General features: G+C 44.0%; 2 protein-coding genes across 7 annotated transcripts in view; one reads left to right on the forward strand and one right to left on the reverse strand.

Annotated features, from left to right (window-relative positions):
* CHGB (chromogranin B) overlaps nucleotides 1-14,031 on the reverse strand; it is a 92,042-nt gene extending 78,011 nt beyond the window's left edge. The window contains exon 1 of one of the 2 annotated variants that reach the window (XM_077926473.1): nucleotides 13,857-14,031. The gene's annotated coding sequence lies outside the window, so the exon portion shown is untranslated. The remainder of the gene's footprint in view (nucleotides 1-13,856) is intronic. The other variant, XM_028722194.2, reaches the window with a different exon arrangement.
* Nucleotides 1-14,910, forward strand: part of GPCPD1 (glycerophosphocholine phosphodiesterase 1) — a 60,663-nt gene that overhangs the window by 8,489 nt on the left and 37,264 nt on the right. For 2 of the 5 annotated variants that reach the window (XM_028722188.2, XM_028722182.2), the window contains exon 1: nucleotides 14,105-14,281. The exons of 2 other annotated variants lie outside the window; for them this stretch is intronic. The gene's annotated coding sequence lies outside the window, so the exon portion shown is untranslated. Of the gene's footprint in view, nucleotides 1-14,103; nucleotides 14,282-14,910 lie in introns of those variants that run through there. One more of the 5 variants, XM_028722193.2, reaches the window with a different exon arrangement.

Genomic DNA, 14,910 nt, shown 5'->3' on the forward strand with positions numbered 1-14,910 from the left:
AGAAAGGAGCACCAGTGGCCAAGGCAAGGGGGGAGTTTAGGGGGGCACCCCAGGGAGATAGAGCCAGAGGGGAATCAGAGGAGAGCAGTTGGAGATCGGGTCCAGCGTCACCGCCAGAGAGCAGGGAAGAGGAAAGGAGCCAGGGGGCAAGCGCTGGCAGCTCACAGCAGGAGGGAGGGCACGAGTCAGGGGTGGCCACACCTCCATCTGGGAGCGAAGAAACGGTTAGACGGAAGGTGGAAGGTTGGGCGCGCGCGCCAAGTTCAAATGCACAGGAAGGAGGCGCAGTAGGCAGCCCGGAAAGAGAGCCGGGTCCTAAAGCCCGGCGCAAGGAGACAGGAGAGTCCGGGGGGTCAGCGTCCGAAGAATCCCGGAAGGAAGAGACCCAGGGGGGCAGAGGGACCCAGAGAAGAACAGTCAGGCGGAAAAGGTGGAGCAGGGCTAGGATATTAAGTTGGTGTACGAGGGGCGGAGATTCAGACGGAGCTTCGCCGATCTAGCTACTAGACGTAGGGTTGCACGCAGCAGCTTGAGAATGGAAACTGTAACTCAATAAAGACTTTTACTTAATGACCGTTGGCTAGCGTGATCCTCTGTGAGCTAGGATCTTGAAGCAACCCTGACACTTATGAAACATTTTAAACAGAACGCTTAAGCACTTACCTAAATTAAGCAATCAGCCTGTCAAGATGAAAAAGATTACAGCTTCACAGTATGTTGACTCTGGGCCTGTCATTTTTAACATCTTTTTTTTTTTACAATGATGTGCAGTGTTTTTTTTAAATAAAAAAATGCCTACTCTAATCTGAACTCAATATTTATCCTTGGTAAATTGTCAATAACGTATTGTCAATAACTTGCTGATAAAAACCAGCCAAACCAGTATAAGTCCCAAAGATTCAAGCTATAGATATCCAGGGGGGAAAAAGGATATTACATGCAAGAAATACTATGGGTGTCCAAAGTTTTCTTGTTTTTTTACATTGGTACTTTAAAGCGGAATGTGTCTAAGCACATGAGAGTTTAGGACCAGCAGCATTTGTTTGTTTTATGGTGCAGGTGTGGTGTGAAAGCTAGTAATTTGAAGCAAACTACCTTCAGCCTTCCTCTTTAGGGTAGCAACAGCCCTACAGAACAGGCGTGTAGAAACACAGAAATGAGCTTGTTACTGGTGGCACTGGTGTTATGGAGTGCCCTGTTGTTGGCACCTGTCCGTCTTGAGAGACAATGGAATGCCCTCCCTGCTGAAAAAAGGAGGCCCATCTTTATTGGCATTCCACTGCCATTTGAAGACACATCTGTTTTGCTTACTGTTTTTATTTGCAGATGTCCGAGTTATATTTTAAACCGATTGTTCACTGTATGGAATTTATCATGGTTTTGGGCTAGTACAATAATCTTATTTTATGTAAAAACAATGCCTTTATAAGGCATCAGCTTCCTATTAAGGTAAGTTTCCCACAGCAAACTCAGTCGGACCCACTGGGAGCCCTCCAGGGTCCTGACTCCTGGACAGGGCTTGATCCTGCTGGACCTCACCTGCCTTCTGCCCCTGCTAGCTGTGAGCCTTAGCGAAACAAATATGGTATTGGAGCGCCTATGCTCTGGTCACATGTCACTTCTACTCCAGCTTCCAGCTGTGTTTGTTTCATAGGGAGCAGCAGGAGTGGTGCAGCTCCTGATACAGTGTTGAGCTCAGTGGAGAAAGTAAAATCGAAAAATAGAGTGAAGGGATCCTTTATGTCTGCAATAGCTATTTTGGTGCTGTCCAGATGTTTTGGATCACAAATCCCGTTATGTCCGATCATTGGCCACACTGGCTGGAGCTGATGGGAGACCACATCGTCTACCTTTACTTCATGCAATCAGTGGTCAAAACTGAATAGTGTGAAGGTTGCCCTTTTATTTTAATTTTATGATTAAACATTTCCACAAGTGTAAGTATTTGTTTTTCATACCTATTAGGTAGCTGATTAGGAAAGCCATTACTATTTTACAGATCCAGCAAATGGCCACTGCACTGCAGTGTCATAAAGTGAATTTGTATTGCAGTGTTATGATCATAAAGTGTCTTTAAAAAAAGATTTTTGTTGTGGTTCTTCTGACCTTTCTCTTTGCTTATGCATTAAACAAACAGCAGAAAAGAACTGGCATCTCTCACCAAGGATTAAAACTGGGTGGAGCAGTCAATCGATGAGTCAGAAACTTGGCTTGTCCTCTTGGGTCAACAGTCAGCAATATTATTGCAATATTATCAGTTTGTCTCAGAGTCTATTTCAGCAGGCAGCCTTTAAGAAAATCCAACACCTTAAATGTTGACAGTAATTTGCTGAAGTGGTTCCTGTTTCAAATATGCATTGTGAAATTGGGCTGAGGAAGGAACTGTGAAATTCACCTGCTTTAAATAGAGCAGATTTTTCCTGGTTGCAAAATGCATATACTGCACCAGTTGTTAATGACACAGGAAATGGTGAGCCTGCTTTCATTTTAAGTATCTGGATAAACAAGCGGCAGATACACAAAATTTTAAAAGTGGGGAGGAGGGAGGGCAGGACAAAGAGGAGGAATGCTGTAGCAAGGGAATGGTAGGAGGTCTATAATGGGAGTGGGAGCTGAAGGATGTGCCTTAGAGGCAGTGGGTGAGGCACCTATATTCCTCCTCACCTCCACTTTTTAACCTACTATATCTGTATGCTTGCTACCCACTTAAATAGCAGATGGGATACTAATGGAGTGGTTTAAGGAATGTTGTTAGGGGACTTGTTTGTTTGTTTGTTTATTATTTCATAACATTTATATACAGATTGTTTAAAAACCCCCACCTCAAAATGGTTTTATTCTCAGTGCAAACAAATTGCACTATGTCCTTGTTTAAAAGATTCTGGGGCATAAATCTTACAATCCTGCACCTTGTTAATCCAAATTCTTCCCCAAAAAGAATTCTTCAATCAAATAATGTAAATTAAGGGAACTTGAGCAACTTTTCTCATTTTACATATTTATTCTTCAGTTCTTATTATTTTTACATGATCTATTTTGGCTTTGCTCAGCATTGGAAGGGCAATGGTTCTTCATAGGAACCTTCATAGGAAAAAGATTCCCAACCCCCATGGACACACAAAAAAGTTGGCCGCAAAATAACAGAAATGTACGGAAATCTCCCATCCCAGGATACCAGCAATGTTTAGCAAGGTGTTTAACATTCTTTGTTTACTTTTCAAAAGTGGTTTTCACTTCAGCCTTGTTCAAACAGGGAGTTAAACCATCAGTTAGCTTTATTATCATTGGTGCAACCTGGCCAAGCATCCTCTTCTGGTCACAAGGAGGAGCCCAGAGGACACAGTAAGGTAACAACCACAGAGAGCTCTGAGCTAGCAACTTGCAGCAAGGAGGGTTTTTGAGCTTCCACCTCTCCTGTATACTACCCTTTTGGTTGGACAATTGCAGACTCTTAAAGGGCCAATAGTCTGGCTTGAAAGTGGGCTCTGCTCCTTTGCTCAATGGCCTACCACCTGCAGCATTGGACGGGCGAGGTAGTGTAAGAAGCAGTTAGTTCTTACTGAGAGGCTTCCTACCTTCTGGTTCTATGGACCCTGCTGCTGTTGGATCTGTTCAGAATGCTGTTGGTGTGCCATGCCAGAGGACTCCATCCCAGCTGTCATGCAAGGGGCATGACTCTTTCATTTTGGTATAGCCTTGCGCTAAAAGGCAAACGAATTTCTTAACACCAACACTGAACATTCCTCAGCATGCAAGGGTTCTCCAAATTGGCCCTCAGGTTGAGGCCCCTCTGAGCTCAGACCCAAATAAAGTCTCAGTTGTTTGGTTTGTTGTCTTTTGACGCAGCTTCCATCATTTGCAAGTTTAGGCTATCAACCACGTTTTGTAAGAACAGGCATAAATTTTGTATAAATTTCAGCAAAGGCTGTTGCAACATTACTCAGACATTTTTTAAAAAAACTTCTGTTGTGGAAATCATATGATACAAGTGAAGACTTAGCCTATGATAGAGCTAGCAGAACTCTACAGTGTAGGCAGTGTTTCAATACAGAAGTCAGGAGAGTAACTCTGAAGCTTCTGGCTGTGGGTAAATCTTGGGCTGGAACATTGTTTAGCAGGGTTTGTTGTGGAGGGTTGTTGCTGGGGTTATTTGTATCTTTGATTGTTACGATTTAAGTGGAAATTGTTCAGTTTGGTTGTGTACTTTTTGATGTTTTGTTTATTGATTATGACTACTTTTCTATGTTTGTAGCCACATACCGTATTTTTCGCTCTATAAGACGCACCCGGCCATAAGACGCACCTAGTTTTAGAGAACAAGAAAAAAAAATGTTCTCTCCCTCTCTGCGCAGTGCCCCTTCAGTGAAGCAGCAGGAGAAACGGAGCCCCTTCCATTTCTCCTCCCGCTGTGCTCAGGAGGCTTCGGACGGCTATCCCTGAAGCCAGGAGAGCAAGAGGGATCGGTGCGCACCGATCCCTCTTGCTCTCCTGGCTTCAGCGAAAGCTGCGCAGCCTGCATTCGCTCCATAAGACACACACACATTTCCCCTAATTTTTAGGAGGGGGAAAGTGCGTCTTATAGAGCGAAAAATATGGTAATTTTTATACGTTGCAAGCCGACTTCAGCAGGGTTTTAACTCTGGAAAGGCGGCATGTAAATAAAATGACTGATTGACTGATTGACCTTGGGACTGATTTGCACATGGGAAGTAACAAGGGTCCTTTCCCTCACTGAAAAGCTTTCGCTTTAAGTGATTCCTTGACCATTTCAGATGGCTTGGCCCATCTAGTCCAGCATCCTTTTCTCACAGTGGCCAGCCAGATGCCTGCATGAGGCTCAGTTGTGCAGTGATCCTTGGCAGAATAATGCACACTTATCAAAAACCTCAGTTTAGTTAGATGAAATGGGAAAGATGCCTAACAGAGCTCCAACAGTGCACTTATTAGCATCTTCAAATTAAAATGACTGCTAAGATGAATTCACTGAACACCTGCAGCTACACAAAGCGAAATGATTTCCCCCCAAGAAATGCCAGATGTGAAAACTGAACTTGCCAGCACTGGTATACAACTGAGCTTTCTCTCTCCACTATGGGATCTTTATACTGTACTTGCTTGAAAGAATAATGTGGTATGGAGTTTGATGTAAAGAGTCCAAGGCTTATTCCTTTAAAAGGGTTGGAGTAAATGCTGAGAGCTCTCCAACATTCAGGGCTGTGTGTTGCTCTGAACATCTCTGCCAATGCTGTGCAAAGAATCTGGCACAGAATTTAGCTGCCCTGAGCTTTGCCTTGCCTTTCATTTCTAATATTTCTAGTCTGTGTGGCAATGAAAAAAGTGTGAAAGTGTTGTGCTGGCGCTCTGAGCACCAGCACAATATCCTCTGTTGCCAGGGATAATATATAGAAGCATGATGGGCAGCAAATATATAAAATCATTATCATCATCATCTGCAGTTATTTGGCTGACATTGAGGAAAATGGGTGTTCAAACCCACTCTCACACATTATTTTTCTCCTACACAACCATTTAGGGCCCCTTGTGTGAACACCCAGGACACTGTCATTTTTTGAAAGATGGACAGACAGAATGATAATAGGCTGGTCCTGAAAATCTTCAACCATCTGCATCAAAGTAATTGCACTGGCCTCAGAAGAGATTGCTTTGGAGTATGTGATTTATTCACTATTGTTTTAAAATCAATACTCCTAAACCTACATTCCAATCCTAGAGAAGACAGTATAGTTGCTTAAAGGAGCCGTGTTCATGGCAACTTACTAGGTAACAGTCCTAATCACATCTACTCAGAAGTAAATCCTGTTGAATTCAGTGTGACTTACTCCCAGTGAGGTGAGGGTTGCAGCCTTAATGAGACAGACTGTTCATTTGATGGTTACACTGTATTCTGTGCATATCACTTCCACCTTTTGACCCACATCTAACGAGAACTGAAGTTGTGTTCCATAGTAGAACAAGCAGATGAAAGTGCTGAATCAGAACAGGCAATGTTCCCATCTGTCAGCCACACCTCCACAGCCGGCTATAACCATTGGATCTGGGGAAACAAATGGTGTGGTTTGCACACAAGTCTTATCAAGCTGATCAGTAGTCTCAGGGTTATTTGAGGCTCTTCCAAAATCCTCCTGGTGATCTGTTTACTGTAGTCTCTTGGAGTCTCCTACCCTAGCGTTATGCTAGAAGCCATTAGTCATACTGATACAGGACCCACATGTAATTAAGAAGGCCTGTAGGCACTATCAAAAGACTGGATTTGTGCCAGGTCTTCTTCTTTTTTGAAGTGTCAAGATGACACAGATGTCCACTTATAAAAACTAGTAAACTGATTAAAGGAGACCTGTTGGGCATCTGTCTGACGAAGGAGACAAGAGGAATGATAGTCTCTGGTTGGGGAAATCTCTGCATGGGCTTGGATTCCAGCTACTGCAGACAGAGCTCCATTAGAAAGGCAGTGCTTTCCTGTCTCCCATTTCCATACACCCCTTGTGAAAAGCTGTTCCTGAGGTTTGTGGGGCTCACTAGAACAGCTTGGAGTGCAATGCCAGGGAGTGGAATAAGCTGCCGCAGAAAGGGAGGATTGGGGGCCCTCCCTTGAGCAAGCAAAAATGCCTTCGGCTTGCACTAGGGCACATTTGGGTCTAAGCCATAATCACTTCTGCATCTTAGACTGTGATAGTTTTCCATACCAGTAAAATATTAACAGAAATGAGCAGCCACTTCTAAAAAGCTGCCTGTTACTGAAGCCTGTCAGATTCAGTCTGTTATGATGGAAACTACAACAGGCATTAAAACTACTCTGCAGTGTCGATGTAAGCATATGCTAAGAAAATTTCTCCCACTATTAAAGTGATGCCACTTTTGTATCATCTCAGTTCATGTCATACTCCTGGCTTTTCCATGGGGCCAGTTCACAGAGTCGGTTTTGCAGCTGTTTAATTTCTGGTGGCCAAGTGCAAAGAAATCAAATGATGTAGGAACCAACTTTCAGCAGAACAGCACAGGGACTGAAATGTGTAATAGGAGCATAGGAAGTTGGCTTAATCCATGGCAGACCATGGGTCTTCTAGCTCTGTACTGCTTACACTGACTACCAGCATCTCTCCAGGACTTCAGACATGATTCTCTCCCAGTCCTACCTGAAGATGCCAAGGATTGAAGCCAGGGCCTTCTGCAAGCAAAACAGATGCACTACCACTGAACTATGGCTCTTCCCCATTTAAAGGGTTTGTTAAACCTGAAACAACTGCCCCTTTGAATTTGGTTACCATATTGTTGCTTTGCTTAGGTCTGTATAATCATCTGTCTTCACTGCAAGTTTTTTCTTGTGCGTTTTTGTATTCTGTGGTTGCAATTTGTCCAGTTCCTCCATCTCTTGTTTGGTGGACACAAGAAAAAAAATCAATAGAACTAAGGTAAACAGTATCCTTGCTTTGCTTTTTACGTCAGCTCTGCCCAACCTTTGGTGTTAACTGTTGGGGGGCGGGTGTCCACTGGGCAGAGATGGTGGGACAGGACAAATTATTACAGCCACAGAATAAGACAAAAACAGCAATTAAGACAGAAGATTGTATGGTATAAAGCAAAGCAGGACTATTGAGACTTTCTACTGCTCACTCACTCTCACCTAAAGAAGAAAACAGTGCAATTTTTGCTATACCTCCCCAATCAAAGAGACACACCATCTAGTGTGTGCAAACCAAAACTGAGCACCAGATGAAACAAAGGACAGATTTGTATAGCTGATATGGACACCATAAAAAAAAAAGGGAAATGTTAATCAGCAACTGCAGACTTCGCCTTTGTTGTTGTTCCTCTACTACATTTCATGCAAAGGTCACATAATAAGTTGTTTGGGCAGCAAGCATTCCCTGGATTTGTTATGCAATAGTCTCTCAGCAAAAAGAAGAAAAACAACCCGTTTGCCTTGTAAGGTTTCAGTGATCCAATCCAAATGACTGCAGAGACAGCTGGATTGTATTCTAAATTCTCCCTTGCAAACTACACATCAAAGTGTTTGGGCAGTTCCCTGCAGCTCTAAAGGGCTGTGTTCATGGATACAGCTCTGGATATTGTTGCCTCTGTAATGAGGAGTACCTTTCATCAGTTTATGCTGGTGCAACAGCTGCAGTTTCTTTTGGCCACATCTAGATGGGACGTCGGAACCTGGAGGTAGTATATATAGCCATCATGACCAGTAACCATTGATAGCTGTGTTCTCCACGAATGTAATCTCTTTTAAAGTCATCCAAGTAAAGTCATGAGCTAAGTAAGGGCACGACCAGTGTTCAGTAAGTCATCGTGACCCTTGTGCAACCACTCACACACCATTTCCATCTCTCAGGGGAGAAGTTATGACATGATAATGCTGCTGGTACATTTTCCCAACAACAAAATATTTTGCTTTGTGTTTTGGGGGAAACAGTATTTCCCCCGATAAAGACCTGATGATGATGAGAGTTCTGGATTTCTTGAATCAGCTTCCTAATTTCTGAGCATATTTATTTTTAAAAATGAAAAACCTTCAAAGGCCTGCATTTCCCCCAGCAACAAACTATTGTGCTGGCATACTGTGGTATCTATCCCATGGTCTGGATCACTGAAAAGCATGAGTTGCAATTGTCCTCCTGTTCCTATCAATCCACTTCAAAACATGATCATCTCGGGGAGGATGTTTAATAGCTAACCAATTCATAACTAAAACAAATAAAGAAATAAATCTGTGCCATTTGCCTGCCGGTCTCATTTTATGAGCTGCTGTAATAGTCCATGACATAGACCTGACAAACCACAACACCGCAGGAAGTTGGTATACTATGCAGCTATTTTGCAAGGCTACTTGTTACCCTAGCAATACTACACTGTAAACAAAGATCTCAGGAATTTAGAGTGAAGCAATCAGAGCTAAACAAGTAGGACTTTCCAGTATGTGACCATACTAGAAAGCTGCAGACCTTTTTGAATACTTGAATACTTTCAGAATTTTTTTATTATTCACGCATGGTTATGGTTACGCATAACGTTTAACATATCTGCTTCACAACCAGAGCTACAGAAATCCATACAAATGTGGGATGAATGGCCCAACATCTGAAACGCTTGCCACTTTAATCTGATTGTCATTTTCTAACTCCATTTTTCTTCTTTTCAAGAAAGAATATGTCAATAGAGGAAGGCTTTATAAATCACTGCTACCCTTTTTGGTCAAAAACTAAACAAGCCCAATTAGAAAATCCTACACTAGATATTAGGGACACGGGTGGCGCTGTGGGTTAAACCACAGAGCCTAGGACTTGCCGATCAGAAGGTCGGCGGTTTGAATCCCCGCGACGGGGTGAGCTCCCGTTGCTCGGTCCCTGCTCCTGCCAACCTAGCAGTTCGAAAGCAAGTCAAAGTGCAAGTAGATAAATAGGTACTGCTCCGGTGGGAAGGTAAATGGCGTTTCCGTGCGCTGCTCTGGTTCGCCAGAAGCGGCTTAGTCATGCTGGCCACATGACCCGGAAGCTGTACGCCGGCTCCCTTGGCCAGTAAAGCGAGATGAGCTCCGCAACCCCAGAGTCGGTCACGACTGGACCTAATGGTCAGGGGTCCCTTTACCTTTACACTAGATGTTAAAAGCCTTTCCCCCAACCTCTTGCACATAACTTAATTTATTAGTCAATAACTATGCAAAGGCCAAAGCATGTGACTGTTCTGTTCATGGAAGACAATTTTTTATGTTCATGAATGGCTTGGTGCAAGAGGTAGTTCAATGTGAGCAAAGCTTGACTGGGTTGGAACTGCCAAACTGCATGTATAAATTTATTTAAAATGGATCCCTTCTGGCATCCTTATGTGGGATTCAATTCTGTTTTGTCAAAAGCAGCTTGTTGAAGCACTTTGCAATACAGAGAAAGGCAGCATATTATTCTTGTTTTTCAAGGACTGATAATTGGGTGAGGCCAACATCCATCATTTCAGATTTAAAATCCCTTTTAAAGTGAGATGCATTTTAATTAATTTTCCACAGCACTCGTTATTATATCCTGTGTCTCATTTTATGTTTAATTAACATCACTGCTAAGGTGACCTGTCAAACCTGCAGATCGGATTCCAGGGCCTCATATAAGCTTCTAAAACAGATTGATTGGGAGGAGAAGATCAACTGACGAAAAAGCAGGGCCAGGGAAGAAATTCATTTGGTTCGCATTTTAATGCAAACCGAATTCATACTTTCTGAATCAGTGTACAAACTGAAACACAGCTAGCTATCCTTCAAAATCACACTTCTCCAACTTTTCCTTTTTTAAAAAATCACAAATTGATGTGAACTGAACATAAGAATGGGAAACTGAAGAACTGTGAGAAACCAAAATTGACAGATTTGTCCATTCCTAGTAGTGCTCTGGCTCCATATTTTGTCAAAGTGGAAACAGAAAACCAGTGTTTTTCATTCATTCAATAGCACATTGAAATAAACATTTGCATGCAATTTGTAAACGGCATACAGCATACCAATGCCAACAGTATGAGTTATATTCTGTACTGAGATGCTTAGGGTGTGATGCATAAGTAGTTTAATCATTTTGGTTTACGGTAAGAATGTTGATACTGGTTTGGATCTCTAGTCCAACTAACGCACTGCCTCTTAAAACAGGTTGCACCAGATGCTTATGAGGAAAGGTTGGGGAAACCTCAAAGCATTTATAATTTGATCAGGAAGTTAGGACAGATATCCATGATAGTTATAGCAGGAGGATCCAGCTCTTTAGTTCCTACGTCATTCAAGACTTGGTTCTGTTTCGGAACCTTCACTTAGTAGTGCAAAGACTCCCTAGTCCTGTAGTTTATGACAAAACACAAATTATATACAGAAACTATTTATTTTTTAAAAGACAGATTTATACTCATTGATTAAGGGATTGTCTAATGATATCTCAAGGGACCCTTGGTTCTATACAAGACACCATAGGTATGAATAAACTTACATATTATAACCAAATGAAAGAAAATAGAAGGTATGAAAATATATTTATTGAAAAATGGGTGATTTTTATTGCCTTTTGGAGTGAAAAATATATTAGGGCATTTTCATGATTTTTCATTAGTTGAAAGCAATAGCTTTTCCGTTTATTATTTGTTTGAATGGTTCTCTTTGCTGGCAGATGATATAAACTTCCTTCTATACTTAGGATATATTTTGCTTATGCATATTTTCTTAATTATTAAATCTTGTTATTCAATTAAAAATATTTTAAAAGATTGCTTATTTTGATGCATCCTCAATAGATTTTCTCCATCTGCCTTCTTTCTCAATTTTAAACTACTTTTTTATTTTAATACAAGTAGGTATAATCAGCAATGAACTGAGACAATTCTTGACAGACTTCTGCATTGCAGGGGATTGGACTAGATGACCCTTGGGATCCCTTCCAACTGCACAATTCTAAGATTTTAGGGCCATGGGTTTAATTGCAGGACAGGAAGGCTCTCTATTGGCTCTAGATCAACAGCACAGAACATGGTCTTGGCAAGTATATTGCTGGGGAAGGGGGCAAATACAGTGGTACCTCGGGTTAAGTACTTACAGTGGTACCTTGGGTTACATACGCTTCAGGTTACATACGCTTCAGGTTACAGACTCCGCTAACCCAGAAATAGTGCTTCAGGTTAAGAACTTTGCTTCAGGTTGAGAACAGAAATTGTGCTCCGGCAGCGCGGCAGCAGCAGGAGGCCCCCATTAGCTAAAGTGGTGCTTCAGGTTAAGAACAGTTTCAGGTTAAGTACGGACCTCCGGAACGAATTAAGTACTTAACCCGAGGTACCACTGTAATTCGTTCCGGAGGTCCATTCTTAACCTAAAACTGTTCTTAACCCGAGGTAATATTTCTGGGTTAGCAGAGTCTGTAACCTGAAGATTATGTAACCTGAAGTGTATGTAACCCGAGGTACCACTGTATATGTATTATAGTGTGCATGGGCGAGGTGCCATGTCATGCTTTGGACATGATCTATTGAACACTTCCCTTAAAGGGTTGGCTGCCACCAATTTACTGGATGACAATAACCATAGATATAGGGTATTGGCCAATATGGAATATATCAAGCACTGTGCAATCAGAGGTATGGGGGAGAATAACATCTACCAGAGATGGGAGAAGAGTTTATTGAGCCATAGCTCAGTGATAGAGCATCTGTCTTGCAAAGGGGAAAGTCCCAGGTTCAATCCCCAACATCTCCAGATTGGGAGAGACCCCTGCCTGAAACCCTGGAGAGCTGCAGCCAGGAGGTGTGGACGATACAAGCTAGGTGAACCCAGAGGCGTAGCGTGGGGGGGGGAGCGTGGCTCCGGGCACAATTTTGTAAGGGGGCACCCTCACAGCTCCGCCCCTGGGCCATACCTGACCCAGGGGAGGAGGGTGTGAGAGTGGGCAGCAACGATGCCACCCATCTTCCTCGGCCGTGGAGCGCCTTGCGCGCAGCCACAGCAGCTCTGCCACCAGATCAGGCTTGATCAGGCGGCAGAGAGCAGGAAGAGAGTGGGTGGCAGCTTCTCCACCCCTCTCATCCCCTGTGACGCCCAGGAGGGCGCCTTCCGCCCCCCCCCTTGGGGGTGCACTCCATGCACCTGCCCCAGGCAGCGCAGGCATATGCTCCGCCGCTTGGTGACCAAATGATCAGACAAGGGCTGGCCTGTCCATGAGGATGACCAAGACGGCTGCCTCAGGGGGCAGAATCTAAGGGGCACCTCTTTCCACTGGAGAAGCAGTTGTGGTTTCCAACAAGGTCTTGTAAGAGCCCTGGAACCTGCTTCCCTGCTTTGCCTAAGGCAGCAAAATGGGACACCCCTGGATCCGACTCAGTACGTATAAGGCAGCTTCCTGCAGTCCAGATGACGTCACCACTTCAAAGCAAGTGCTACCCCATGCTACTTTCTGGGGTCATTGCTTTGCTTCATTTCTTCATGGGGGGGGCAGCTGCCCCCCTCTTTGCTATGCCCATTTTGGGAGAGACTCCTGTCTGAAATCCTGAAGAGGCAATATACAAATTCAATTAACAGTAACATTCAATGTTTAATGTTTTATTATATTTTTTATATACTTTTGGAAGCCGCACAGAGTGGCTGGGGCCACCCAGTCAGATGGGCAAGGTATAAATAATAAAATTATTGTTATGATTATGGAATAGGACATCGCTGTTTTCATCGTAGAAATGTTGGGTGTGTGTGTAATAATAATAATATCTGTAAGCCCCTTTCAGTCCCTGTCAGAAGGGGGGTGGGTGTATATACATATTAATATAATATAATATAATATAATATAATATAATATAATATAATAATATAATATAATATAATATAATATAATATAATATAATATAATATAATATAATAATATATAAAATATTACATACTCACACTCCTGAGCTTCCCATACATGAGCATGAAAGTGTGTGTACCATATACATATATCTGTAAGCCTGGATGATGATGATAATAATAATAATAAATAACAATAATAATATCATTATTATCAGTGCTTTTTCTGGGGGGACGCATACCCCTAACCATTTTGTGATACTTTGTACTTTTGTCCATTTACTGCATTTATTTTTCCCGATTTGAACTATAAAACGGTGATATTCTTGAGTCAAAACGAGAGTACCCCTAAACATTTTTTTAGGGGAAAAAGAGCACTGGTTATTATTATTACATACCCTCCCAATATATTACTGTATATATTAGTAGCCATAATATTCCTCGCTCTTCTCACGGGGGGGGGGGAGGGGCGGGAAATAGGCGGGTTAGTCGGCGCGAAACCCGACCGCGTCTGAGGAGCCCATGAACGTGCGACGAATCTCACCCGAAAGCGGCGGCGGCAACCCGGCTTGGCCTTTCCTTCCCTTCCTTCCCTTCCTCCGCCGGTCACTCCACCTCCGCCCGCCCGGCTTGCCCGCCTCTCTCCCCTCAGCTTGGCCAAGGCCGCGCTTTCTAGGAAAAACCGCCGCTTGCCCCCTCGCGGGCGGCTGAGGCGGTTTCTGTCTCGCCCTCCCCCAACCCCTTCTCTCGCCCTCCCTGATTGGCCGCGGCCGTCACGTGCTCCCGGACGCCGGCTGCGCTCCCCTCCCCCCTCCGCCCGTGGCGGCTGCGCCGGTGGCGGCTCCGGCCGGGGCGGCTGTAACCGGTTTGAGGCAGGGAGGGGAAGAGGCTCGACAGTCGTCAGCGCCGCCGGCTTTATCCTCGCCGAACCCGGAGCTGGGCTGGGAGAGGAAGTCTCGCCGTCGGCAGGTCAGTCACAAAAGATGGGGTCGCGCGTGGCTGTGGGGACTGCTTGTGGTGGGGAGGCGCCTACGCCTTTTTTTGCGCGTTTTGCTGTGAGGAAACCTGTCTTCTTCCTCCTCCCCCCACAGCCGCTCCCCCCCCTTTCCTGCTCCGTGTTGGTTTAATCCACTCCCCCCCTCCCCAACAAAAACAGCGAGCTAACGGTAGGATTCGAACTCTGCACTCGGGCGTCAAGGTGTGCGTGGGGGGTGGGACTTGGGCCGCTGGGACTGTGTGTAGAAATCTCACCCTTTAACAACGACCTCGTTTGGGAGGACTGGTCCTGCGTGGGGAAAGCGATCCTGTGCCTGGAGGGTTTTTCTATGATCCTCTGCGGAGATCCCCGCGTCGCCGTGGGGTTGGATACCAGATGGCCCCACGGAGGCACCTTTCCTGTTGTGAACCGCCCTGGGATCTTTGGATGAAAGGGGTGTGTGTGCAAATTTAATAAATAGTAGTAATAGTAACATCTTCCATCTAACTGCAATTCTGTGATCTAATAGTAGTAGTAGTAATAGTAATCATCATCATCATCACATCTTCCAAGAGTGATTCTGTGATCTCCTTCTTTGACAGCTGGAATTGCCCCTGTTAAT

The sequence above is a fragment of the Podarcis muralis genome, chromosome 3 (assembly GCF_964188315.1).
Source record: "Podarcis muralis chromosome 3, rPodMur119.hap1.1, whole genome shotgun sequence".
In the NCBI taxonomy this organism is placed as follows: domain Eukaryota; kingdom Metazoa; phylum Chordata; class Lepidosauria; order Squamata; family Lacertidae; genus Podarcis; species Podarcis muralis.